The sequence below is a fragment of the Notamacropus eugenii genome, chromosome 6 (assembly GCF_028372415.1).
Source record: "Notamacropus eugenii isolate mMacEug1 chromosome 6, mMacEug1.pri_v2, whole genome shotgun sequence".
Lineage (NCBI taxonomy): Eukaryota > Metazoa > Chordata > Mammalia > Diprotodontia > Macropodidae > Notamacropus > Notamacropus eugenii.
This window is the reverse complement of record NC_092877.1, coordinates 58,184,390-58,210,894: the sequence shown is the minus strand read 5'-3', so window position 1 is coordinate 58,210,894 and position 26,505 is coordinate 58,184,390. Positions and strand designations below refer to the sequence as shown.

The following is a 26,505-nucleotide window of genomic DNA, read 5'->3' as shown; positions in this document are numbered from 1 at the left end:
CCCTGGGAGGTAGGTGCTATATAAATGCTATTTGTTTCATTGTTATTTTTCTTGTTCCATTGTTTCAGTCATGTCCGATTCTCCATGACCCCATTTGGGGTTTTCTTGGCAAAGATATTGGAGTGTTTTGCCATTGCCTTCACCAGCTCATTTTACCAAACTGAGGCAAACAGGGGTAAGTGACTTGCTCAGGGTTACACAGCTGGTAAGTGTCTGCAGCTGGATTTGAACTCAGGTCTTCCTGAATCCAGGCCTGAGGCTGTATCTATTGTGCCACCTAACTGTCCCAAATGCTATATATCTATATCTCTCTCTATATCTCTATCTATATCTCTATCTCTATCTATCTATCTATCTATCTATCTATCTATCTATCTATCTATATCTATCTATAGATATAGATAGATGTATATTTATATAGATTTATATATTTAGATAGATATATATTTAGATAGATAAGTGTTATTATTAACTTCATTTAACAAATGAGGAAATTGGGAAGTTATGTGACTTTTCTACATGATTAGTATGAACCTGAGGCTGTCTTTGACCTTCTACCTTCTGACACGAGGTACAGTGCTCTCTCCACTAAGCCACCTTACTTTACAAATGAAGAAGCTAAGACATAAAGGATATTCACATAGTTTGGAAGTGGTTTAGGTAGGATTGGGACCTAAGCCTAATCAGAATCAGAAGATTCCCCACAACAGTTCTGTGAATTTGATTTTGTATAAATTATTATTCCCATTTCACAGATAAGGAATCTCATGCTCAGAGTGATGAAACCATAGTAAATCAGAATCCTGAATTGTTAGAAAGATCCTCAGCCAGTGCAGTATATGGTGGGAAAAGGCCCCAGACATGGAGTCAGGATACGTGGTTTGAATTTCTTACTCGATTTGTGACCACGGGAAAATACCTTTTCTCTCTCTGACCCTCAGTTTCCCCATCAGTAAAATAGGAACTCTTCTTTACCTTGAAGGATTGTTATGAGGGAAATGCTTTCTATATCTGAGACTTTTATAGAAACGTGAGTTATTATTATGTAAGACAGGCCCCTTATTTTACAGATGATGGAACAAGGCTAGAGAGAGGAAGTGACTTTCCCAAGGTCATATGCCTAAACAATCAAATTTATATCAAGAGCTGACACTTATATAGCTCTTTAAGGTTTCTCAGGCACTTTCATTTGAGGAGAATGTGGTTCATTGAAGTTAAATGACTGCTTCGGGGTCACGAAGTTAGCAAATGTCAGATGTTTTCTGACACCAAGTCTACCCCCCTATTCAGTGCATCACCTTGCCTCTCCAGTGACTGCATTTGTGGTGCAAACCAAGCTGGAGTTTAGTTTTTCTGACTCCCAGTCAGCTTGCCTCTCACTGTACCTGTTCCCAGCCTAGTTTGGGGCTCAGTTGTAATGCGATTAGATTCTGCCTCTCCTCATCTGCTGCCTAGTCATTCGGCATTCCTCTTCGGAGCCAAGGATTTTCGCACAATAACTTCATCTTCAACATCTTTCTTTGTGCCCATGTCCAGAGTCTGCCCTTAGGCCCTTTGATAAACACACTGATTGTGGCAGCTTTACAACCGAGGCAGAATATGAATGCAATCCTAAGAGATGACCTTATGCCATGATCTGAGGTTCACTTCTAAATCAGAGGTACTGATCTGATAAAAGGAAAACTAGGAAAAAGTGGAGAAGGAAAAGGAAGTGGAAAAGGAGGATAAGGAGAAGAATCTTGAAAATGAGGGGAGAAAGAAAAGAAGAGGTGAAAAACAGGGAGAGGAGAAAGAGGAGGATGAGGAGAGGGTAGAGGGGAAAAAAAAATGAAGGAGGTGGAAGAGGAGGAGGAGGAACACTAGCATTGCCTGAAAGAGATTACATTCTGGACGGGTCCCATTCATGGTGAAAGTGGTTCCTTTACCCATATCCATACTTCACATTTCCCTTTCTTCTCCTTCCCATTGTTATCGGCCCCAGACTGGTTCTTGATGATTCCTGGGAATAGATACAAGTTCTTGGCAGAGCCATCTCTTACAGGAAGCCTTTCCTGAGCCCTCTAATTCTACTACCTTCCCTCTATTGATTACTTCTACTTTACCATACATATATAATATATGTATGTATATACATACACACACACAGGTATAAAAATAAATGATTTTATGTCTGTCTCTATGCATCAATTGATCAATCAATCAATCCATATCTTGTTTGTATCTAGTTGTTTGCATATTAGACTGAGCTCCTTGAGATCAAGGACTGTCTTTAACTTTTCTTTGCATCCTCAGCACCTAGCAAAGTGTCTGGCATATAGCAGGTGCTTAATAAATGCTTACTGACTGACCAATCATTGTACAGTTCTCCACCCTTCCTTCTTTAGCGGTGTTAGGTTGTGTGAGTCCTTTCAACTCTGATCATTTAATTTCATCCTGGAATGCTTAATGTTCTATCAGGGAAGTGCTGATCATAAAATGTTAAGAGTTCCATGGGTACTTAGGGATAAATTGAACAGTGGATAGAATGTTGGGCCTGGAGCCAGATAGATCTTAGTTCAGATAATGCCTTAGACACCTAGCTGTGTGACTCTGGACAAATCACTTTCCTTTGGGCCTGAGTTTTCTCTTCTGTAAAATGAGGGAGTTGGACACAGAGATCTCCTATTTTCAGCCCTAAATATAGATTCCATGAAGCCCTCATTTTATAGAAGGTCTATAAATGGGAAGTGACTTGTGTAAGATCGTGAGCAGAACAAGATTTAAACCCATTTTCTTATCAGTCCAATTTCTACTGCATTTGACAGCCTCTCTAGTATGAAAGGCAAGATCTGTCTACGAATAAGGGCTTTACTGTTTAGCAGTTTGTAACAGAAGATTGAAAGATTATAATGTTTCTCTTACAAAGGGATATAATAATGAAAACATTGATATAACACTTTATGGCTAATAAACCTGGTACAGAGGAAAGAAGGGAACAAGCTTTTGTTAAGTGACTATTAGGTACCAGGGCAGCTCAGTGGTGCAATGGATAGTGTCAGACCTGAGGTAAGGGAGAACTTAATTCAAGTCTGACCCCAGACACTTACCGGCTATGTAGCCCTGGGCAAATCACTTGACCCTGTTTGCCTCGGTTTCCTCATCTGTAAAATAAACTGGAGAAAGAAATGGCAAACTGCTGCAGTATCTTTGCTAAGAAAACAGCAAATGAGGTCATGAAGAGTCAGACATGACTAAAATAACTGAACAATAACAAACTTTGTCAGACACTGTGCTAAGAGCTCTAAAAATATTATATCATTTGATTTTGGGAGGTAGTTGCTGTTATTTTCGTTTTACAATTGGAGAAATTGAGGCACACAGGTTAAATTAGTTGCCCAGTGAAGTCACACAACTGCTGGTTGTTTAAGGTCAGATTTGAACACAGATCTTGATTCCATGACTAATGTTCTATCTACTGAGCCATCTAGCTGCCTTAAAAAGAGGTCAAATTTTGAGGTCAGACTCAAACTCCTGCTCTGCCACCTACCAGCTGGGTGACCTTGGGTAAGTTTTCTCATCTGTATTTTAAGGGAGTTGAACTAGATAATCTCTTGGGTCCTTTCCAACTCTAAACCTGTGACTTAATTTCCTGTTCTGTCAGATTCTAAAGTACATGTGAACTTAAGAAAGTACAACACGAACCATAGCCCTGCAAAGCAGGTAATGCAAGTATTATTACCTTTCCCTTCTCCCGACCTCCCTCCTTGTTTTTTACAAATGAGAAAACTGAGGCAAAGAGAGGTTTTAAGTTGTTTCCCCATGGTCATGGGACTAGTGAGTGGCAGAGCCAGGATTTAATACTTTTTTTTTTTTTTTGCCAAGTTCAGAATTCTTTCCATGATGCCACCGTTTTCCTCATCTAGTTAAACCTGGGTTAATTTGAAAGCCAAGGACTGGAAAAAGTGAACTCGAAATTAAACCAGTTGGTTTTATTGAATTGTTTTGAATCATGCCCTATTTTGAATAAACTAGGGTTGATTAATGTGGTTTCACTATACACTTTAAAAGACCTAAGTCCTTTATTCTATTTTCAGCCTTAACATTAAATCATTGTGTAAATTCTTAGTTTTCTTTGTGTGCCTTTTTGAATATGTTTACCACTCTCCACTTTATATTATGGGTTTGCAGAGGCACGGGAACAAGGATCAGATCTGGCCTCTGGGTTTGGTGTCTAACCCTAACCTGTGGTGTGACATCAGGCAAGTTGCTTCCTTGTCTGAGGCTCAGTTTCCTTATATGTAAATTGAGGGAGATGGACTAGATTTTTCCTAAGGACTCTTCCAGCTCCGGCACCATGTGTTCTATTTATTGATTATCTTTCCTCCTTGACTTTAAGCTCCACAGGGGCAGGAATCAGGAGTTATTCGCATTCATATTTCATTCCTTAACATGCCTAGTATGGGGCCTATGCAGTGAGTATGCAAAACAGTTCTTAAATCTTATCAACCTAGAGAAGTTATAATGTATTACTTTTCCTATTGATGAAATTGAGGGGATTAAAGGATGAGCAGATGAAAGGGATTCAATTAGTGCTATACTGAGAATGAAAAACAAGAAAACAAATTTCCCCTTCTGTTAATTAAAAACAAAGGACAACTAGACTCATGGAAAAGAAAAGTGAAAACAATTACCAGCTTTGTGATTTTCCGGGACCTCAGATTCAAGTTTGATATGAGACCTGAAAAAATAATATGATGAATCTGCTGATGATAGGAACAGAATGAAAAATTGCAACTTTTGTAAAGGTCTCCTAAAAAGAGAGTAATGATCTTTGTACTTGGCACATTTTTTTTTGTCACTTCATTGCTTTATTTTTACAGTTTCAACTTCCAAACGGGTTTTGTTAACCTCTCAGAACACACAAAGCCTGCTGCCACCCTGTGGTGGGGGTGATGCTGGTGGCGGTGTGCCAGGTCCTGGAGGGCCAAGCAATGTCACAGGAGGTAGACATGTTTGAGGGGTTCCAATGATGATTCTCCATGCAGCCACACTGGGTTTTGCCATGTATTTCCTTTAAAAGAAGAATATGAAACAAATATTTCCTTGTTAAGATAATTATATCCTTTAGTAAGCAAAGTAGATAACATCTTTAGAGTAAACTTTTAAAGAACCAAATGCTAAGGTATCATTTTGTACCTTTTTACTAATCCTTAACATACTTTTTGATTGATTAAATACTTGTTCATTGATTAAATCAAATCCTGATTTCCTATGATCTTCACTTTGAACATTTTCATTTTTATAATTCTCTGTGAACTTTGGTGTCCAAAGGTGACACTTGTTCCTCATGCCCAGGGCTATGTTAATGTCAAATCTTCTATCTTTTAGCTAAAAGTAACTTTGGCTTCTCTTCTAATAGTTCTTTAATTCTCCCAAACTCATAAGGGGGAAAAGGTTAGTTTGCCTTATAAGTATATTCAGACCTGAATATAAAAATTCAATCCAGAATCATAAAAAAGTCAGAATTGAATAATATAGTCTAGTTCTCTCATTTTGCAGATGAAGAAACTAGAGTTTAGAGATGTATAAAGACTCACAGCTAATTAACGATTGTCTTACGGTGTCCTAGGAATGATCGTTTATCCTTGACACCTGCTTATCTGGCTAATATCCTAGCCTGTGTGGATCTGTCTATGAGATCCATCTGTGTGGATCTTTCAAGTCTCCACCTTAGCTTGTGGTACATATCCTAGTGAGATTGACATTCTTGAAAATTCAAGCCTTACTACCTTAGTGCAGCCCAGTCCAGCCTCACCCAACCAACAGTGGTGGTTCTTTTTCCTCATACTGTGCAGAGCCATGTTTCTAAGCTTAATTTTCTTTTAGTGATAACATTTTATGTTCTAAGGTCCCTTCCAACACTAAGATTCTTTGTTCCATGTCTCAAGTTTCTTTCTAGTTCCAACCTTCTACAAAATAGGATGATTAAAAAATATTCTTATTAGGTTTTTTTTTTGATGGGGTTGCTTTTGAATTTTTTTTTATCTCTTTTTAAGGGAGGAAATTGTAAATAAATTAAATTCCCAAAGCATGACTGTATTGAGAACTGTGGTGAAAATGATTGGTTGGTTTACTCTACTCAAATACAGAGAGCTCACCAAATGGAGAGAAATGCAAAGAGAACAGAAGACCAAAGGAAATGACAAAGCTATTGAAGGACATTCCAGATCAGGTGAGGATGTGTGGAGTATCCACCACCATAGCTACAAAGAGCAAGGAGCCTTGGGTAGTGGCTCTTAACTGGTGATGCTCACTCCCATCCTTCTCCTCACCTACCAAACTTAAAACACCGTTGCTCCTATTTATGAATGAAGCAGGAGGAAACACAGGCTCAGCCAGCAAATTTCTTTTCCCTCACATTATATTAGAATCTACCACCCTAGGGTGGAGATATCAACATTCCTGCTTAACACAGAAGTCATGGGTGCTCCCCAGTTTTCACTCTCCATCAGACATCAGCATCAGTCAGTTACCATTTGGCTCACGCTCATTCTGCTTTGGGTTTTACCTCTGACTTTTTTGGTTTTTCCCCTAAATATTATTGAGCACCAGGAGGATGATTTGTTCCAAATTTCTGGTTTTTATTTTCTAACTGAAGGTCTTAAGAGGTAGAGATATACCTCCTTCCACTTATCTAAAGGCAATGGATTCTCTTTGATTTCAGGAAAAAAATTGCAACTAGAGACTGGGGGAGTAGAGAGGGTAGGGACTTTGCCTATCAGGTTGATCCTTTCCAAAAATTTAGGGTGAAATAGTAAGGAAAGAGGAATAAATGACATCCATACCCCTATCTCCATCTTGATTATTAGGGACTAGAGAAGTGAAGGAGAAAGAGGTGAATGACCTCAATCTAGAACAGGACAAATGAGGCTTAATTATAGGCAGTGGGAGGTGGGGTGGTGAGAGGCATGGCGAGTGACGGCTTAGATTTTCAAGAATCATTCTTACTTGATGGTTTCACTGTGGTTCTCTTCATGTCTTGTACACCAGAGGGTATACATCGTGCCAAATCCTGCCTCTGGTCATTGGTCATGCATGTGTTCCTTCTTATAAGCATTCACCACCATTATCATCTTTCCAGTGACACATTGGCCTTGCAACTCACAAAGCAGCGCTGCTTCATCTGATCTGTCCCTACTGTGTCCAGGGCCAGGGACCAGTTGCTCTTGGGGATTCAGCTTTTTGGCAATGGCACTGAGCAGTCATTTTCTATTGAAGTCTTAATCATCGGTTGGTGCGTAGTATCTGGGGTGGAGATCCCATCCTCCCAGCTTGTCACACTTTCTGGCTGCAAGGAGTTTACCAACTGTATGGTCTCATTGTACTCATTGGTATCTTCCAGTTCCTGAAAATTGGGGCTGCCACTGTGGAGGGCACGGGCATAGGCCTTCAGCAGCTGAATGTCTCGTTTCTGTTCTGCTAGCTCATATTTCTGCTCAGCTGATGTCTTCTCCAGCTCCGTGATGTGCATCTCTTGCTGTTGGACCATGGAGTGTAGGTGCTTGATGCAGTTGTGGTTGGGCAGTTCCTCATTGGACATCTCTAAGCCACAGCCATGCCTACAGGCCACAGGACACCTGGGGTTATGTTCACAACTGATGAGATGAGCCATGAGATTGTCAAGCCTCAAGATGGCACTACAACCAGCCCCAGCATTGTTGCAGGTGATCTGAAGTTTGGACAGCATGTTCCGCATAATTCGGGGAATAGGGCGCAGGTGAGGGACTGTTACCACACTTCCATCCATAGGGCATGTCTGCTGCCAAGAAGATCCCTGGGTGATGCAGGTGTTGCAGAAGGCATGCTCACAGTTAGGAGCTTGCACGGGCTCCTCAAGAACACCACGGCAGATGGGGCAGATGAGGTCTTCATCAACATCTCCCAGGAAACGGGCTCTGTCATATCCCATGGCTTTGTGCTGAGACCAGGTCCTGGTAGATGGTGTAGGGGCAGGGTCTATGTTCACAAGGTCCCAACCCCTGGCCAGCTATCCCATTCTTTCATGAGATGTTCCCAGTAACCCATCTTGTAACTTATGTTGAGGCTTAGCCTTCTTTTCTGTGGTGGCGCCATCACTAAAGGGATGGCTGTGATATCACAATGAGGATCTCTAGCTCTAGAAGCATTGTGGGTTTTTTGTGCCCCTGAACTGACTGGGGCAGAGGCCACTGTGCCTATCATGGCACTCTGTGAACTCTGTGAAACTGATCTTTTCAAAATTACCATTTTTTCCCAAAATTACCATACCCAGTGATTTTTTTCTTAATCCTTGTACTTCTTGACCTCTCTGTTGACCAAAATTTTCTCCTAAATACCCTATCCATTCTGGTTTTTCATGACACTTTTCTCTTGGTTTTCTCCCTATCCCTAGGTATGTGATATCGTCTTTTCAGTTTCCTTTGCCAAGTCATCATTCATGTCATGCCCCAAAGTTTCTATCCTGGGACATATTCTCTTCTCTATACTTGATCAGTTCTTATGAATTTATCATCTTTCTGCAGATAACTCCTATATCTATATATCCATCCAAGTCTCTCTCCAGAGTTCCACTACTACCTTAACAACTACTTAGTAGACATTTTGAACTGAATGTCCTTTGGACATTTCAAACCCAACATGGCCAAGCCAGAGCTCCCATTGCATCCTGGGCTGTCTCCAGTCATCCTGATGAATATCTGGTCACTGGATTCAGATAGCTCAGGAGGAAAAAGTGAAGCTGGTGACCTTGCACAGTCTTCCCTCACTCAAAACAAAGTGCAAGTCATATCGTCATTTCTCTGATGTCATGGTCCTCTTCAAAAAGAAAGGATGAACACAACAACAATCCTTCATCCCAACTTCCCTGTTTCTGTTGAGAGTATCACCATCCTTCCAGTCACGTAGATTAGCAACAGCATTTTTGGTGTTCTTGTTAAATTGTTTTTCAGTCATGACCAACTCTTCATGATTCTATTTGAGATTTTCTTGGCAGAGATACTGAAGTGGTTTGCCATTTCCTTCTCCAACTCATTTTATAGATGAAGAAACTGAGGCAATCAGAGTGAAGTGCCCAGGGTCACACAGCTAGTAAATGTCTGAGGCCAGATTTGAACTTAGGAAGATGTTGTCCTGACTCCAGGGCCTGACTTCTAGACTCCCCTGTGCCACCTAGCTGTCCTACCAAAATCATAGTCATCCTTAGTTCCTCACTTTTCTTCACCCCAGTTATTCAATCAACTATTAAGTCTTGTGAATTCTCCAAAGCATGCGTCACATCAATCCCATTTAAAAAAAAAAATTAATCACTCTCACATACACTATAACCTAGACCATTAGTCTAGGCCCTACTCACCTCTGGGTTACTGCAATACCTTCCTATTTGGATTTTCTGCCTCAAGTTTCCCCCCCTTCCAATATATTCTCCCCACAACTAAGTGATGTTCTTAAACCTGAAGCACAGTTGAATGGCGTCACTCCCTCTTCTCAATAACTCCAGCAGCCCCTTAATGCCTGTAGGATCAAATATGAATTCTCTGTTTGGAATTTTGAAGGCCTTCACAACCTAGCTTCAACTGATCTTTTTGGCCTCATTATTTATTTATTTATTAATCCTCCTCCCAAACTCAAATACATGTGATAACTCCGATAGCGTAAATAAAATCAACTGTAACAGCAAATCAGAACAAATTCTCTGTAATTATGACCAAACAACCTCAAAGAAGAGATATGACAATTCACTCCCTCCTTTATCTATCGAAGGTTAGGGGTGCTATGGTGGGCATGATTTGGTTGATGTGTTTATTAATTTTGATGACCTGCCTTTTTCTGTCTTTCTTTTTTTATTTTTCTAGGAACTAGTTCTTTAGCTTGGGAAAGGAGGAGGTATATAGTGGAGAATCAAAGTGATCTAAAATAAAATCTATTGATCAAATTAATTTTAAAAACCTTATTGCCCATGTTTCTCCAGCACATATGAGACTAGCATACTCTTTAACACATGACCTTTTAAGGCAATGGACATTTGGAGAAATGAACCTCCTTGAATACAAGGTTTTGTTTGAGAGAAGTGAAGAGATTTGGGGGTAAATTTCTAGCTCTGTTACAAACATACAAATAAGTTGCCAATGTAATCCTTAGTAGTAACTCTCAAGTTACAAGATGCATAAGCATGCTTGCAAGGAGGATAGAATTGGATTCTCTCTCTTGGACGCAGGTGACTCTTAGGGATATCAGGCCATGAAGTCTTCCCTGTTCCAAACTAGGCAGACAGAGGAAAAGAATGAATAAAAAGTCAGAAGAAGGTACTACTAGTGCTTCTTCAACTACCAGGAAAAAAAAGAAGAGGAAAGGAAGAGAGAGAAGAAGAAAGAGAAGGAGAAGAAAGAGAAAGGAGAAGAAAGAGGAGAGGAAAGAGAGGAGAGAAGAAATGAGAGAGGAGGAAGTCACCTCAGAATATTTCTTAGTTGATGCTCATCTACCATCTCTGGAGTACTCAAGTCATATGTTAGGCTCCTTCTTAGCAGATGTAGCTGATTCCTCAGCTGTCTTTGGGCTGGTAGCAGTCATAGATCTAGAACCTGAAAAGATCAAAGGGCCATTCAGATGAAGAAATCAGGGAAACTCAATGACTTTGTCTCCGTTAACAAAGATTGGTGATACTGCTCAGAGGCAAAAATTAAGCCCAGATTACAGTCCAGTGTTTTTTCCATTGTATTCCTCTTAGCTGTCAGAGGTGAGAACTAGTGAGGGCACCTCCTCCTTTTGTTTAAGGGATGAGTCAGTTTTGGATCAAGGAGGTCCTACTCTGTTAACAATAGGAAGTTGCTTCCTCCATCTGGTTCTCTTGAGACCTGTTGTTTTAGCTGGTTTCTAGTGACGGTCTAATTTGCATTCTCTCTTTCTAAACAGCTAGAAATAGCTTGGTGTCATTAACTATTACCATAATGACAAGGATAGTTGAGCAGGCATCTTCTCCTTTGACTGGTTAGTAAACTGAGGCCCAGGAGGGGAAATGACTTACCTAAACTCACTCAGCGAATTAAAAGCATGACCAGGGCTACAACCTGGATCTTTTGACTCTCACTTTGTATGCTTTCTACTATGTTGGATTGTTTCTGTCGATATCACATTCCGTACTTTGAATTTTTGCATTGGGAAAGGATGCTCTAACCCCATCAGGTTAAAATTAGTCATGGAGAACATTTCCTTATATCATGAATGCTATATTTGAAAGAATTGCCCCATCTAGAGAAAGGATGTATTCCATTTAGATGTGATCCACAAATTGACATGAGAGGAAAGATTAAATGACTCTTCAGAGTCCAGGCCTTGTTTGGGGTTTATTTTATTTTTTCACTTTTGTCTTAGTTTGGTCAGACATAGTTGAGTCTGGGTGTGTCCCCTGGTGAGGGAGTCTAATTTTACAGCGTTTGAGTTCATACAATAGATTACCTGTAGTTTTTGAAAGAAAGGTATTATGCCTATATTGATTGGCTTTAATTTGACACTTGACTGAGAGGGAAAAAAAGGCTTCTTAGTAATTCAGATGTATTGATTTACCACGGTTGTAGGGACTAGGTTGGTAGCTGTTTCTTCTTCCAGGAAAAAAAAAGAATTGAGGAAGGGTGTTGTATACTTACATCTGCCTCTTTTATCTTTGGAACTCATGCTGGAAGATGTGGGATCCTCTTTAATTTAATTAGTCGAAGTGGGATTCTTTTAAACAAATATTCTTAGATAAAAACTGGTCCAACCCCTCCCAGGCTCAGACTTTTTTCTTCCCCTGCTCAAGGTTCCAGAGGCAGAAAGAATCAGAGTTGGGGTTTGAACCCGGGTCCTTCAGCTCCAAAACTAGTGTTTTCTCTACTTTCTCAAACAATGTTGATGGACAATAGATCCTTTTGTTCTTTCCCAGCTCCATGCAGGAAATTAGTAGTTGACTGAATAGTTAAAAGTACTTAGAAGAGGAAAGACAGCTTGCTAGAGTACTAAGAACATGGGACTCAGAGTCAGAAGTCCTCAGTTTAAGTCCTGGTCTTGCCTGACCTCACATTTCCTAGCTGTGAGACCCTGGGCAAGTCACTTCACCCTGTTTGCCTCAGTTTCCTCATCTGTAAAATGAGCTGAAGAAGGAAATGGCTAAACCACTCCAGTATCTTTGCCAAGAAAACCCTAAATGAGGTCACAAAGAGTTGGACATGACTGAAGTGACTGAACAACAACAAACTCGAGGTTTCTTAAGTGTGTGTGACCTAAGGCTAGGACTAAATCTCAGGACTTCTAACACCAAGTCCAGTGACCTTGTGAGTTGTTGTTTATTGACCTGTGAAATGGAAGTGACAGTGCCCATGTGACCTTAGGAAATCCATCCCTCCTCTCTGGGCCTCACTTTCCCCACTTGTAAAATGAGAGAGTTGCACTAGGTTACCTCCCCCCAGGTCTTTTTTCAATTCTAGATCTGTGGCATTAATATTTGTTCTGCCTCCATAAGTATCAAATGGGATAGGGAATTTGTGTCTATACTTTATAACCACAGAATGCAATATAAATGTGAGCTATTATTAAAAAGAAACCCTTTCTATAAAAATAAATTTGTGTAATTGCATTCACTCTGATCCTTTTGGATGGCAGTCAGGAGTTTTAATGAAATGTTTAAAAATTCAGAATGCAGTGCACTAATTAGCTAACTAATCCATAGAAGAGCTCAGTGAATTAGCTACCATTGTCACCCATGTTTAATAGATGAGACACGAAGGTTCAGGTAAAATAATTTTTCTAAGTAAAAGTCAAGAAGCTAGCTCCCAGGTCTGTGCTTAACTGCTCTCATGTTCAATTGATTCAATCCCAGCTATGTCAATATTGTAAGTCTCATGTTTATGTTTATGAAAATAGTAATTGATTCAACTTGCTGTCCACATTCATATTTGGATCATAGATTTGGAGCTGGAAGAGACGTTAAGAAGACAACTAATCAAACGCCCTCATTTTACAGAGGAGGAAACTGAGGTCCAGAGAAGCTTCAATGGTCTGCCCTAGGTTGCACAGGCAGGATTTAAATATGGACATTTAACAACCTGCTATTAAAATAAAATTAAAAAAGTACCCAGGACATACTTTTTAATTTAATCCAAATTACTAACACTTTGTCCATCATTTTATTAAGTCTAGATAATCAACAAAACGATACATTTTGCTTACGCTGAAATTTTAACAATCTGCCTGAGACCATTGGTTGCAGCTGGCTCTAATACACCGTTAGCCTCCTTGGCCTCCAAAGTCAATGTATGTACCCACAGAGCTGTGTCTGTACCATGCAGTCCCTGGGTGTTTGCATAAAGTATTTTGGAGGGCTGATTCTACCCTGATTCCCTCCCCTACCCCTTTTTGGTGAGACGTGACTGAAAAACAACTTAACAGCAGCAACATAGACAGACCCAATGAAACTTTGATCCTTTAGCAATGTACAGTCTAGGCACCATCTCATCTCTCCCTCCTCACCCAGGGATTTTTGTTCACATCTTTCCCCCAAATCTCTCTGGAAGACTTCTATTTACCTCAACAGCTCTTAGGCTAATCTCTGTTGTCATCCCTGTTACTTTCTCCTTGTCAGTGACATCGTCTTATCCTCAGCCTTTTCAATGCCATCCTGGGGAAGCTTGGACCACCTATCTGTTTCTGGGGGACTCCCTGGTCTTTCTCACTCTTCTGAGATCCTGGGGTTGCATGATTCTCAGCACTTTGAGCCTCCCTGGGAGAAATATTGATGTGAAAAAGATGAGCTTTGGAGGCAGGGAGAGTCTGAGAATTGATTATAACGTCACCAACAGCAATCACTGTAATAGAACTAGATGGAGCTTTCAGATTTACAAAGTGCCCCCTCCCTCACAGCAACCCAGCAAACCCTCAACAATATATGAATAAGCCTTGCCGAGAGTTAAGAGCCCCAAACCCAGACCTTAACCGCCTACCACAATTTATGTAAAGCTTTTCATTATAACTCTGGGGAGTTTCTCGGGTATTAGCATATTTTAGAATCTCTTATCAGCACTTCAAGGATAACAGTAGTTGGGGCTGAACTAGTTGGGCCTATCAAAGAGCAAGCAAAGTCTATTTGCACATCCAAAAAACCAGCTGGGAAGTGGGAAAGGCCTTATCTGGAGGAGGCTGGAGGAGCTCACACTTTCTGTTCTTCTGGCTTCAATGACAGTCTGTTTCCAGGCACCCTGAAAGGGTCAGTCATTGCTTAGAACCAGCCCCCACCCCTCTCTAGTCAAGAGGAAAAAACAAAAGAAAACTAGAACCCTGTTAACAATTCTTTCCCCTTGATAAGACACCAGGCCTTTCTAATGGGTGCTGGAACACTTCCTGCCTGGGAAGGTAATATCTTTGGGGGGTTGTGTTTGTATCTTGCTTTTTGGGGCTCATTAGCCTGCGTCACCATGGGAGCCTATCACCATCTGGATGACCCAAGCCATTCTGGGGGAGCTGGCTGACCTGGGTGTAGGCTAACTCAGTCTTATTAAGAGGCTGTGTTCTCATCCCAAAAGATGCCACGGGGATTTGGAAACCAAAGGGCATAGACCCCTTGGAGATTTTTTATCCCCCAGAGATTCTCATTTGGAAAACAAATTAGCTGTCCCGGTTACAGCATAAAAGAACTAGCTCTAAGGCCTAGAAATCCTCCTCCTCTCCTTTCTTTCCTCCCCAACATATCCCCATGTGTGCTTCCAGGGGACATTTTAATGTTTACTGTCATTATCCTTCTGTTAGGGTAGATAAATTGCCTGCCAGTACTAAAATTCCAGGTTCTAAGATCCCTTCCAGCTTCAGCAGTCTATGTTCAACAAATTCATATTCAACCAAGCTCTAGTAAGTGCTTAATATGTGCAAAGTTCTGTCCTGAGGTTAGTTTCTGCTCATATGTCCATTTTCTGTCCTGAGGTCCTTCCCAGCTTCTTACTGAGTTCAATTGTAAGTTCTAAGCTTAATTCTAAGTTCTAATATTTTATCCAGTTCTGATGCTCTACATTCTGGGCTTGAAGAGCCTCCATGATTCTGACAGGTTATGGAGCAAATCCCCTTAATAAAAGGAAATTCGAATTCAGTCAAAGGGCCACGTGTGGCTTCAAGGCTGCTGATTCCCCACCTCTGGATTATGCCTAATAACTGAGTTTTCTTCACTCTCCAATATCTCATGTTCCATGTTCCAAGGTCCCTCCCAGCTCAAACATTCTAGTCTGTGCTTCCCCTCTTTAGTTAGTGCAATGGGCTGAGATTTCACTGCTGCCAGGTATTCCTTGTGAATCCCACACCAGGTATGTTTTAGGGGGCCAGAACTCGGACACAACAGAAAAAAGAAAGGAATATCCAGGGAGCATCCAACACAAAATCAGGTCCCTTGGCAATCTAGATAGAAAACACAGATGTTAAGAAACTCATGTTATTTTGGAAAAGCACTTGTATCTCTCCGCTGAGATGAAATTGGCCTGATAATATTAAACACTGACCTAGGAAGATTCCTTTCATAGAGCTTCATGAGTGAGAACTCGTCAGGGATGAGAAGGGAATTTATGAAAGCCTCTATTTGTTCAAGGTTCCCAGCAGACCACACCAAGGGCTCTGTTTCTCAACAGATCTGGCAAAGGCCCATGTATTACTGCATGAGACCAGATTGTAAGAATTGGGTTTTGAGAGGACACCCCATATGCTTAAAGGTTGGTGAGCAGTGTGGACACCTAGCTACTGACTCTAGAGACTAATACCAGCTAACATTGAAATAGTGCTTCCTAGGTGCCAGGTACTGTTACTAAGTGCTTTAAGATCATTATCTCCTATTGTCCTCACAACAACCCTGTGAGGTAAGTTCTATTATCATCCCCATTTTACAGTTGAGAAAACAGAGGCAAATAGTAGTTAAGTGATTTGCCCAGGGTCACACAACCAGCAAGGATGGTGATAATAATTATGCTAAATAATATTTATATAATGCCTACTATGTGACCAGGAACTGTGCCAAGTGCTTTACAATGATGCCCTTTGATCCTCATAACAGCTCTGTGAGGTAAAAGATATTATTATCACCATTTTACAGATGAGGAAACTGAGACAAATAGAGGTTAAGTGATTTGCCCAGAGGCGCACAGCCAGCAGTGATAATGATAATAATAACTATATAGCACCTACTACACATTCAGGAACTGTGCTAAGCTCTTTAGAAGTATTATCTCCTGTGATCTTCACAATCACACTTTGAAGGAGGAAGAACTATTATTGTTCCTGTTTTCCAGCTGGGAAAACAAGAGCAAACAGAAGTTTAAGTGACTTGCCCAAGGTCACACATTTAGGAAGTGTCTGTGCTGTAACTTGAACTCAGGACTTCTTGACTCCAGGCTTAATGTTCTATCCACCAGAATATTTCTATCCAGCTCTGCCTAGAAACAACGGTGGCCTTATAGCCTTAATGATGGAGAACCCTAAACGTGCTTTTCTTTTTCCTCTGGGATACAGCTACTTTCAAAATGTTATTTTATAGAAAGAACATAGGATCCTAAGATTAGAAATCTGGAACTGAAAAGGCAGCATTTGGAGGTGAGGTAACCAAGGCTGAGAAAGTTTAAGTAACTTGCCGAAGGTCACATAGATAAGAGGTGACAGAGACAGTATTCTAACTCAGGTCTTTTGACTCCAAAGCTCTATACTCTGTCATGCTGCCTCTACAGGGTGCAGTTGGAGCTGAGAGAGGCCTTATAACATCAAAACTGGCAACAGGGACCTTTGAAATGATCTGATATAATCTGGTTCAGTTTCGTCATATTGAGGTCCAGACCTGGGGTAATGACTTTACCTTTGATGTCACAGCAGAGCCAGGACAAGAAGCCAGGTCGCTTCAAGGCCAAGGCCATTTGCATTGTACCAAACGAGTATTTATACCATTCTGGCAAACTAGAAAGGTATGTGATTACGGGGTGGCTAGGTGGCTCTGTGTATAGAATGCCAGTCTTGGAGTCAGAATGACTCATCTCCTTGAGTTCAAATCTGACCTCAGACACTTACCCATGACCCATGGCAAGTCACTTCTCCCTGTTTGCCTCAGTTTCCTCATCTGTTAAACGGAGAAAAAAGTGACAAACCACTCCAGTATCTTTGCCAAGAAAATCCCAAGTGGGACCATGAAGGGTCAGAAACAACTGAACAATAAAAGTAGATTTAGAGTTAAAAAGATCCTCAAAGCTTATCCAGGGTAGAGTTGTTAAACATACAGATATGCTGGCTAAATGTTGCCCCAATGCTCCTGAGTCTGGCATAAATCAGATTAAAACAGAATTGAGAAATATTTCACAAAATAAATAAAAATTAAATAGGACATAGATAATATTTACATATGGTTTTCTAAGCCAAAGTCCTTATTTACAGCTTAGTAGTCCCCATTTCTACTTAAGTTTGATCTACTCTGTCCCGTTCTCCCCTGCCTTGTTTTTACAGATGAGGAAACACAGACCCAAAGTAATTACTGCACAGAGAGTTAAGCTGCTGAGAGGAGATTTGAATTAGTGACTTCTGATCACACTTTCTCTTCTATAGTGCTACTTCTTCTAACTACTAGAGGACTTATTACTTCATTATTAATAACAAGTGCTAATATTTGTATAGCACTTTAAGGTCCTTGAAATGCTTTCTCTACAACAAACCTATGAGTTAGGTAGCAGGAGACTTGTGATCTTTATTTTACAGATGAGAAAACTGAGGCCAAAGGGGTGACTCTCCCATGACTCAAATCAAGGTATCCTCATTCTAAGTACAGGATTCTTGAATAATGTTGCACCGTATATGTTGGGAAACCATCATGTCCCAGGGAAAAATTAAGCTCACTAGAGTAAATTTACAACAGACTTGCCTGAAAAGTACCTCCTCCTTCTTCCCCCAACCCTCTAAGATCTAAGTACTCTGGGAGAAAAGAAAACAAGAAGGGATTAGATTAAAAGTGGGGAAGAGCCGGTTGAGGCTGGGGTTTGGAGAGCTTACAATTAGTGGGCTCAGTGGGAGAAGAACTGGTGCTGGTAAGTGATAATAAATGTCTCTGCTGGGTCCTTAACTGAGAGAGGTTGTCTGTGGTTCCCCCTTTAATTTATTTGTTCTGTAAACATCTAAGGAAACCTGTAAAAAAGGAAGCTAAGAAGTGGCGGAGATGATTGCAAACCAATAAAAGAAAGGTTTTCAGGGGATATTATGCCATCTGTTTATAGCCAGATCCCATACAGCTGTGAGGCCGTTAGTTAGGGAAGGAAGAAATGACCAGGTTAGTCCTTTGTTTGACATGCAGCTGTCCCCTCAAAAACCTCAGAAGAAGGTCAAGGTGGCTCTGAAGCCATGTTCTGTCCTTGCCTTGATTCAGGGTTGTGTAATAGCGGAAAAAAAAAAAAACATTGAACTTGGCTGGGCTTGAGAGGACTTTGGTTCATCCAAATGCCAGCTCTGCCATTTACTAGCTTGGCTAGTAAATCAGTATCTTTGCATTATTCACCTTAGAGAGTGGTTGAAGGTGGTAATACTTTGTAGATCTTAAATTACTCTAAAGATGGGAATTAATTTTGGAAGGGAATGTGTCTATACGATAATGTCCTCTGGAAAAAGGATCTGGGAAATATACATTTTAAAAAAAGGTACCTATGTGATATAGTGGATAGAGGGCTAGAATTGAGATTAGCAAAACCTGAGTTCAAATCCTGCCTCACAGAGTTACTAGTTGTGTGGCTCTGGGCAAATCACTTAACCTCTATCTACCTCAGTTTCCTCATCTGTAAAACAGGGCCAGTAAGAGCACTTACCTTACAGGGTAACTTTTTGCTCTTTATCAGTTTACAGAGGGCTTTCCATTTCCATCTGAAATTGTCCAGTTCATCTTTTCATATGGACCAGTAACAGTCATATTCAATAGCATTCAGTTTGTTTAGTCCTTCTCCAATAGGACAGTCCCTTACTTTCCAATTTTTAGCTACTGTGAAAAGAGTTATTATAAATATTTTTGTATTTAAAGACCCATTTCTTCCTTCGTTGGCTTCTTTGGGGTATAGGCCTGTAGGGATATAGTCTGGTCAATGGGTATGTTTGATAACTCTCTAGGCATAGTTCCAAATTGCTTTCCAGAATGACTGAACCCCATCATAGCTATAGCAGTAGTGAACTAGTAAATCTTAGCATTTTACAGATGAGGAAACTGAGGCTCTGAGACACTGATCTGCCCAAGGTCACATTGGTGATAAATGGCAGAGCTGGGAGTGGAACCCAGATACGCTGATTTCAAATGCAGCACTGTTTCTGTTCCCCTGCAGTACCTCCACAGCTCACATGTAATTTGGGAAAAATAGTACTGAATTTAGAGTCAGATGACCTAGGTTTAAAATCCAGGTTTTCTACTACGTGGTAAGGTCCTTGAGGGGTAGGGACTTGATTTTATTCATCTTTGTATCTCTAGAACCTAGCATAAGGCCTTTACCTGTTAGGTGCCTAGCAAGTGTGGATTAAATGGAAATGGAATAAAATAGTAGCTTATATTACCTTGGGTCAATCTTGCTCCCTTCTGTGGGCCTCTGCTTCCTTCTTTGTAAAATGAGAGTGTTGTAGGAGTTGTGAACCTGGGGTCTGGGGAATCCTAATTAAATATAAATCTGAATTAATATAATTATATACCATTTAATGACTAATATAATTATAATACTAATTAATGTAATTATATACTAAAATATTATATATTTGTCATGTACCCCTTGGGTCCCTGGAGTCTGGGGAACATTATGTATGTATGCATGTATGTGCATGTGTATATATATATACAGATGTATGTATATGCATGTGTGTATATGTATATATGTATGTGTATATATCTATGCATGTATATATACACATTAGATACATATGCACACACATATATATATGTTTATATGCACATATATTTGTATACGCATGTATTTGGACATGGAACCTTTGGAAAATCTAGTAAAGCCTATGACTCCCTTCTCAGAATAATGTTTTTAAATATATAGGATTATAAAAAATCATGTTGAAATAGTTATATGTAATATATAATATCATAAAGAAATAAATATTAATGCATTGTTATGTTATATATAATAAAAGTATAAGATTAAAATTTTGCTAAATAATATATTAATAATAAAATATATATGCATATGTTATACACATACATACACATGCATATACATATATATATGTACATATATATATGCTCTTTCAACGTAATTTTTAAAAACACCTATGTATTTAAAAGCATTATTCTGAGATGAGGGCCATAGATTTTTCCTGGCTACCAAGGGTCCGTGACAAAAAAAATATATACGTATATAAAAACCTCTTGGACTAGATGACCTCTAAGATACTTTTCAGCTCTAAATCCTAAGGACCCATAGCTTCACCCCGGAGCACAGGTGATTTCTTGAAGTTTGGGCTGACACAAGTGGTAGGTCCTGATATCTTGGAGCCAGTGCGGTGACAGCCACATTTGTCTCTCTCCCAAGGACAAATGTAGTTGATGATAAAGAGGCACTCCCCCAGAAGACTGGCAAAAATGTGTGGATATTGTGGTTCTGGTGATGGGGAGGAAGCTTTGGTAACACGTAAGCAGAATTCTCAGGGAGAATATCCTTCAGAAACTCCTTTTCGACCTTTGTCTTCCTGGGTCTCAAGGCACAACTCATTATTGCTGCCGTGAAGTTGTTTCTGTTGCGTTCATCTCTTTGTAAAACCATGGGGGTTTTCTTGGCAAAGATACTAGAGTGGTTTGCCATTTTCTTTTCCAACTCATTTTACAGATGAGGAAACTGAGGAAAACAGGGTGAAGTGATTTACTCAGGGTTACACAGCTAGTAAGTATCTGAGGCTGGATTTGAACTCTCTTGTTCCTGACTCCATGCCTGGCTCGCTATCCACTGAGCCATCTAGCTGCTAAGGAATAATTTGGAGGACCCCAAATGTAGACCTTTCCATATGCTTCACAACCTTCTGATCTGGAGTACCCGCATCTTGAACCCACAATCAGAGCTTTTAATCTCTGAATATTAGTTAATAATATCCTCTTACACAGCTACTTATCATCCAGTGAACTCATAATTGTCCCCAAACTGGATGGATCTCAGCCCTGCAGAAGACCTCATTGTAGCCTGGCATTTCAATAATTCAATCTACTCTCGTTGATTTTAAGTCTAGTCTATTTCAGTGAAATAGATGTGCAATACCTAAGTGTTAAATAAAATTGATAAGTATTTTACCAATATAAAATTGGTAAATAAAATTAAAAGCAGTTGCATTGTCATCAGAGGACCTGGCTTTGAATTCTGTCTCTACTGTTAAATGTTTTGGGGATATTTGGAGTAGGTTGCTTAGCTTCCTTTTGCCACAGTTTCTTTATCTGTAAAATAAAGGGGTTGGACCTGAGCCTTCTGAGGGTTCTTCTAGCTTTATATCCATGAGTCTCTGAGTCTAACAGGCCCTACTAAGTGAAGGCCTTGTGCTGGAGATGGCAGGTACAGAGATGAATCAGACAAAGTCCTTGGCTTCTGGTGTTCAATGTGGTAGAAATAATTTAGTTGCACATTATATAGGAGCGTGAAAGCAGAGGGCTCCCTTTTAGTTGAAGCAAACTGGGAAGGTTTCTTGGATGAAACAGCACCTGACAGGGCTTGGGAAGAAAGGATTTCACCAGGAAGAGATAAGAGGGGAGATATTTTCCAAGCATTGGGAACAGCAGGCTTAAATTAACAGAAGGGAGTTAAGCTGTATAGTAAACATATTTTTTTTTTTAGCAAATGCAAAAAAAACCCAAAACGCAATCAGGAAACTTCTAATACAAGTAATACACATAGTATATTCTGTGTGTAGCATAGAATATATAAAGGAGAATAGTGTGAGACAAAGCAGAAAGATAAGTTGGAGTCAGACTATGGAAGGCCTCAAATGCCAGCCTAAGTGATTTATAACACATTCCACTGGCCATGTGGAACCATTGATGTTTCACGGAAGGCAAGGCAAATGCTAATTCTTCATGTTTATGAAATGCTTTATAATTTAGAATATGTATTTCCCCCAATAAGCAAGGTAGACCTCATTTTTCAGGTGGGGAAACTGAGGCACAGTAGTCAAGTGACTTACCAAGAGGGTCACATCTATAGAACATTTATTAATTGCTTACTGGTTGCTAAGCACTGTGCTTTCCAGCCAGTACTGATCAGTACCCGGGTCTGTGGCCTCTGAGTTTCTCTGACTCCCTTTTCTGCTTCTCTGTGATGTGAGTGGGGAGCTGGATCATGTCCTTGTCCCTACCCTGAACACAGGCAGACTGCAGGACCTCCCACCCCCCCACATCGGGGTGGCTGCCAACAGTGGCCTATTGCCTTCTCCACAATATGGTGATTGTCATCTCCCTGTCTTGCTGATGTCCTAGGGAAAGGGCTGGAGCCTCATTTTCACAAATTATCAGAATCTCCACCGGGGCCTCGGTCAAGAGCCAGAGCTTTCCATCTGTGCAGTTTCCCATCTCAGGTTTTGTCCTGATGATTGCAAGTTCTTGGCTTTGCTCCTTGTTGCCTTGGCAGTGGAGAGCTGAGAGACGGCACTGAATGAAGCAGTGAAAAGTGTAGTGTTGCTGAAAACTAAATCCTATGTCACACAGAAGGGCTGTGTCTTCTCTCTTTGGAGATTGTGGGGGAGGGAGGAAGAGGGGGGATTGGTTAACAGAGTTACCATCGGGAGCTGTCTCCAATGTCCTTTGCCCAGGCGTTTTTCTGTGTGTGTATGCGTGTGTGTGTGTGCGTGTGTGTGTGCGCGCACACGTGTGCACAAACATCTCTTTCTCTCTCTGCATATGTGCATGTATGTGTGTATATATTTTTTTGTTACTGTTTTCAGTCATGTCCAGCTCTTTGTGACCCCATTTAGGATTTTCTTGGCAAAGATCCTGGAGTGGTTTGCCTTTTTCACCTCTAACTCATTTTACCAATGAGGAAACTGAGGCAAACAAGGTTAAGTGACATGCCCAGGGTCAGACAGCTATTAAGTATCTGAGGCTGGATTTGAACTCAGGTCTTTTTGACTATAGGCCCAGCAGTCCATCCACTGAACTGTCTAGCTGCCCCATATGTGTTTGTTTGTGTGTGTGTATGTGCATGTCATATATACACTATATGTATACTATATGTACATAACATATATTCTATTCCTATCCACATACTAGTCCTGTTTGTGTGTATGCATATACATAGTTTACTATTATGTTAGTATACACGCTAACATATACACTATACTGTATATGTGTCTATGTAGTATATAGCATGTATATGATCTTTATATCCACATAATAGTCCTATTTATATTTATATACTAACATGCTGATATATATACTGTATATTCTATATACATATAATATATGTGTATTCTATATATGGATTTATTATACGTGTGTAGGACCGTGTATAGAATATAGAGACTCTTCATATCAACGTACTTATCAGTTTGTATATTTATATTACATTTATTTGTTAAATATGTTATATACTGTATATTGAATATATGATATATACCTAAAGAATGTGTGTATATATCTATGTCTATATCTATCTTTCTCTCTCTCTCTCTCTCTCTCTCTCTACATATACATATATTAACTAATTCTATGAGAGAGATAAAGAGAGGAAGAGAGGGACAGAGAACGTGGCAGAGAGATGTAGTACATATGAATCAAAAGAGACCCTAGAGACTCCAAGCTTTGATACCGAGCTCAGGCCCTCTCTTTTACAGATAAGAAAACAGGCCTCTAGAGGTTAAGTGACTTATTAACTGTTTCCTGGTAGTAGCATATTAGACAAAAGGTAACTTTAGAGGGGAAGGCACAGAAACAACTGGGGAGAAGGGGAAAGGTAGCAGGGAGGGTCTCCTCCCAAGGGAATGATTGAGCTGAGTCTTGAAGGACTTCCAAGAGGTGCTATTCTAAAAAGAGGGAGATAGTTGCTGGCATGGCAGACCTCTTTCCTCATAACAGTCCTGTGAAGCAGACAGGGCCAGGCTTAGAGTGCTCATTTCACAGATCAGGAGACAGAGGCTGTGACTTGAGTTTCCCACTCTGTGGTTGTGTAGATTAAGCAGTAGAGCCTAAGGGACTTGAACTATTCTGACTTAAAATCCAGTGCTTTACCCACAATACTGTGGGTATCCTTGAGACAAAATGAAACCAGTTAATTGTATTGCTATTTTTTGATAATTTAAGGGGATTTTATGAAATCATATTGAGAAGTGGAAAGATACTTTCCAGTCCCAGCCAGCCACCTACTAGTCTATCTAACATAGAGCAAAACACAATATTGGACTAAATTACCTCTTATGTTCCTTTCCACTCTAGCTTTCTATACTCTATTTTCTAAGGCTTGAACAAGCTATGATCTCTCTTTCTCTCTCTCTCTCTCTCTCTCTCTCTCTCTCTCTCTCTCTCTCTCTCTCTCTCTCTCTCTCTCTCTCTGTCATGTTTCTATAAGTGAGTCTTGAGGAGAAGAGCCCTTGGCTTTACTAAGAGAAGTTGTTTTTGAGAAGTAGATATGGGGAAAGACCTGTCTTCTATTACTCTAGACTCCGACATTTGACAAATTCCCCTGAGCTACCCTTAAAACAAGATTTAATTCTCTTTCTTACCATAGTGTATAAAAGGGTAACTGAAAGGTCACTAAAGCTTGATCTAACCATGGTAGGGTCAGGAAAATAAGGGAATAAAAGTTATATTACTTGGAATTGCCATTTTTTGTGGGGTTTTTTCTTCTTCATTACTCCCATGCTATAGAGAATAGAGTTCTGGTCTTTGAATCAGAAGAACTATATTCAAATCCCATCTGTGTGAACTTGGCCAAGTCTCATCTAGGTTAGTCCTATTTGAACTGTATTCTCACTGGTTTTGAGAACTAAGTTTTGAAAACATGAGTTGCAAATGATAACTATTAAGTGTTCTAAAAATAGAAGATACTTTTATTAGGGGTAAATTTGGGCAGACTGTCATAGGTTCTTAGGACACAATTGAAAAAATGATTTCAGGGAAGGAATTAGTAAATAAAAAAAATCCCTGTGGCCATCCTAGTTCATTACATGTTTATAGTCCAGTTTTGCTAGTCTTCTGTGTCTTTTGAATTGAATTGTCTTATGTGATGTTCAGAAAGTTATCTCAGAGGTACTGCCAGGTCTTCTGTTATCTGTGAATAAGTGCATGGGAAAGCATTCATTAACCCTATGTGCTTAGCATGGTTTTAAGTAATGGAATAAGGGTGACAATTCCTGCTCTCGTGGACTCTGTTCTAATAGGGAGAAACAGTTCAACAGAAGGAAGGTTTTAGCTGCAGGTTAGATGAAAAGATCCCATGTTCCCAAGGGTATACTTTAAGACAGATGATGATGTATCTTCTTTAATGCCATTTCCACTGATTAAGTCCTATCCATTTCTGATATTGAACCATTTAATAGTTTCATGGACTTTGGTGGTAAGAACTTTCTTTTCTGTATTTTCAGTAGGCTTCATCTCCATTGGGGCAGGGAGGGTTGATGTTGAGTGATAGCTATGATTGGTGAATAGGATTGGAAGAATTAGTTCACTGGATCATCATAGTTCTCTTGTTAATTGAGGTTTTCATTAATAGCAACAGCAATTCCGATAGCACTTTAAAGTTAACATTTTGCCTCATGAGAAAACACCTCATGAGGCAGAGAACACAATTGTTATTATTTCCATGTTATACCAGGAGAAAACAGAAACTTAGAAAGCTGAAGTGACTGCCTATGGTCACGCAGCTAGTAAACAGAGAAGCCTACGGTTCCAAAGTTGGGGTTACTCAAAGTCGTGAAAATCCAATATTTTCTCCTTCAACAGGTAGTATTATGTAGTAGAATGAATGCTAGATTGGGATTTAAAAGACCCGGGTTCATATCTTCACTTTCCTACATACTATGTATATGGTCTTCCAAGGTTACTTCTATCTCTGAAATGAGAAAGTTGAATGAGATAATCTCTAAGGTTCCTTCCACTTCTAAACCTGTGGTCCCATGCTGCCTCCAATCCCCTCTCCTGGTAAGTGGACTTCATCGTAGCTATGTTCTGAAGCTCTTAGTAGAACCTAGATTTCTCCCTGAGAAAGGTCAGCTGATAAGGATTAAGGATAGAAGAATATAGAGTTCTAGTAGATTATAAGCTCCTTGGAGGGAGAGACTGATTTGTTTTTGTTCTTCCTAACCTCCAGCGTCTTGCATAGTGTAGGTGCTTCATCAGTGTTTGTTGAATTAACTGTAATAGAGACCCACTGTTCTCCAATTGGATAGAGTTGTGGTTAAGTCTGCTCAGTCATGTCTGACTCTGTGATCCCATGTGGGGTTTTCTTGGCAAAGATACTGGAGTGGTTCGCCATTTCCTTCTTCAGCTCATTTTACAGGTGAGGAATTGGATAGAGTTCT

General features: G+C 40.1%; 1 protein-coding gene and 1 pseudogene across 5 annotated transcripts in view; one reads left to right on the top strand and one right to left on the bottom strand.

Annotated features, from left to right (window-relative positions):
• SORCS2 (sortilin related VPS10 domain containing receptor 2) overlaps positions 1 to 26,505 on the top strand; it is a 1,292,493-nt gene that overhangs the window by 166,598 nt on the left and 1,099,390 nt on the right. The gene's annotated exons all lie outside the window — the stretch shown is intronic.
• On the bottom strand, positions 4,781 to 8,092 carry LOC140511149 (E3 ubiquitin-protein ligase NRDP1 pseudogene; annotated as a pseudogene). The gene is made up of 2 exons (XR_011969448.1): positions 6,988 to 8,092; positions 4,781 to 5,050 (listed from the first exon to the last, which is right to left on the bottom strand). The product of XR_011969448.1 is annotated as an E3 ubiquitin-protein ligase NRDP1 pseudogene (transcript).